The sequence below is a fragment of the Pteropus vampyrus genome, unplaced genomic scaffold (assembly GCF_000151845.1).
Source record: "Pteropus vampyrus isolate Shadow unplaced genomic scaffold, Pvam_2.0 Scaffold21596, whole genome shotgun sequence".
NCBI classification, from domain to species: Eukaryota; Metazoa; Chordata; class Mammalia; order Chiroptera; family Pteropodidae; genus Pteropus; species Pteropus vampyrus.
Genome location: NW_011910377.1, coordinates 1 through 2,275, shown reverse-complemented (window position 1 = coordinate 2,275; position 2,275 = coordinate 1). Strand labels below are relative to the sequence as shown.

The following is a 2,275-nucleotide window of genomic DNA, read 5'->3' as shown; positions in this document are numbered from 1 at the left end:
TGACCCGACACCTACAATATCCAGTCTCTGGAATTAGTTTAACTGCATTTTGTTTCCTGAATGTCTAAAAATCAATGAGGAAAGCTGTTTCATCACTATGTGGAAACTTTAAATTTTTTTTTAAAAGCCCACATACCTTATAACTAGACTCTGGTGAGTGAGTGTTTAAGAAGAAAATCGACCACATGTGTTCACGTAAGGATGAAGAATGACTTTATAGAAAAGCAAAGGTCAAAGGTGTCCAAAAACTCAACACAGACAAGTTAATTTCCAGTTTAATTCAAGATACTTACACGGTGGGGATATATTCTCCAGGAAACGCATTGGTCGTGTAACTGATCAGTAGGCAAGTTTTACCTACAGCTCTGAAGAGAGAGGAAAAAAAGTGTAAGCTGCTTAGTCGACATGAATGTGATCCTAGTTTTCATCATTAAAATAATTTATAGAAAAATCAAGGAGTATACACCAAGTACTTAGCATTTAAAGAAACCCGTTTCTATAACCTTTTAACACTACTAGTACATTTTTATCCTGAGGTTTAAAGGAAACAAATGAGAATTTCTCATAAAGGCAGAGTCAGGAGCCTTCCCATTCTGTTTAGGTATGTAATATGAGCACTAACAGCCAAGAAATAGTTATTAAATAAGCACAAAGTTCAAGAGGAACAACACTTTAAAATTGAAAGTGTTTTCTGTGACCATCTGCATTACTCTTTCATCCAAGAATCTTCGATTCCACCCCCAACTCACTTCGATAAACACTCATATGCAAACACGCTTTCCTGTGCAACTTCCACTGTGTTGCTCAGGAATGGATTCTGCTGCCTGGCTGAGCGGCAGCTCAAACCCCACCACTTCCCCCTGTCAACCCTCGGGCAGTCGGCACCGGCTGTTACAGGGCGCTTAGTCACAGCCACCGCACGGAACTAGTACGGAACTAGTCTCGCTTTAATTCCTGGCCACCTCCCCAGCCCGCCCCTCACATACCGCCACAAGCTTTCAGAGCAGCACACACAATATAATACAGACATGCTAACTAATGGCTCAGGGACGTTGGAGTAAACTTCCCGGACCACTGCAAAGAGGAGAGAGTGAGAGAACCACGCAGAACCCGGTAGAACCCGGCCGGGGACCGGGGCCTCCTGCGTGCCTGGAAACCGCACTGTGCGCAGTCAGGCAGAGGTCGGAGTGGGGGTGGGAGTCTCCCAACCACTTCCATTTTTCCGCAAAGGAACATCCCCTAAAAATTAAGATTACTGCACCATTGGCCAAAAAAGTCTCCAAATTTTCCAGCGTTCAGAGGGTGACTTCGGGGGTTCTAGAGCCCATGTCCCTGGCCTCCTAATGGCTCACCAAACGCACTCCTTACTCACAGGGGCAGGCACATCGCTGCCGCCCCGCCGGCCTACCAAGGTTACCGTGATACACTGGAGTTCTGAGCTGTAAGATTTCATCGTTCAGCCTCAACTACTATAAATCAGGATTCACCATAAAGAAGTTATTTAGGTGCTTTTCTATTTCCCTGTGCTCCTAAGTTTAAAGCAAAAACTTCTCGATGAGGGCAGATCACAGGCTCAGCCAGTCTTGCTGCTTGCCTGTTTCACTCATAACATTACTAAGGGCTTAACAGAAGTGGGAACTCCCCACCCTACAGACCTCCCGGAGTAAAACATTACATCACCGGAGGTAGCTTTCAACTCCCAAAGGCTTTCTAAACAGAGATGACTCACACAGGCCATACGTTTTGTTAAAGGCTTAGAATGTCAAAATAAACCTGTGGGAGCAGGAGCCCAAGATCTGCAGTCAGCGCCCTGGGCCTGAAGCCCACCCATGGCCAGCTCCGTCACTCGCCAGTTGGGATTTTGCAGTGAGTTTCAACTTTCTTATGCCTCCTGTATTCTCACCTGTGAGACAGACACAAAACTACTAACTCCATCACAAACCTACTGTGAGTATTAACTCGATTTCAATGTGTACCAACAAACTGTGCATGACGCCAGGACGTGTACTAGGTGCTAAAGACCGCACGAAATTCATGCAGTTATTCAATTCAAAAATGAAGGATGAGGTCATGACATAAGTGTTAGGAAAGATGCTCTGGAAATGTACGGCAAGGTGACCTAAGCTAGTCTTGGGGGTGGTCTGAGGAGGTTGTGACATGTGCTGAAACTTATGAGGAGAGGGACATGCTACCAAGGAATGTTCCAGGCAAAAGTGACGGGCTATGGGGAGGCCCAGAATTCAAAGAAGCCCAGTATAACTGAACAAAAAAAAAA

At 45.3% G+C, this 2,275-nt stretch overlaps 1 long non-coding RNA gene across 1 annotated transcript; it reads right to left on the bottom strand.

Moving 5' to 3' along the window:
• Position 1: 1 nt before the first annotated feature.
• Positions 2-2,269, bottom strand: LOC111735278. The gene is made up of 3 exons (XR_002778737.1): positions 987-2,269; positions 294-365; positions 2-64 (listed from the first exon to the last, which is right to left on the bottom strand). It is a non-coding gene; the product is annotated as an uncharacterized LOC111735278 (long non-coding RNA).
• Positions 2,270-2,275: the final 6 nt, after the last annotated feature.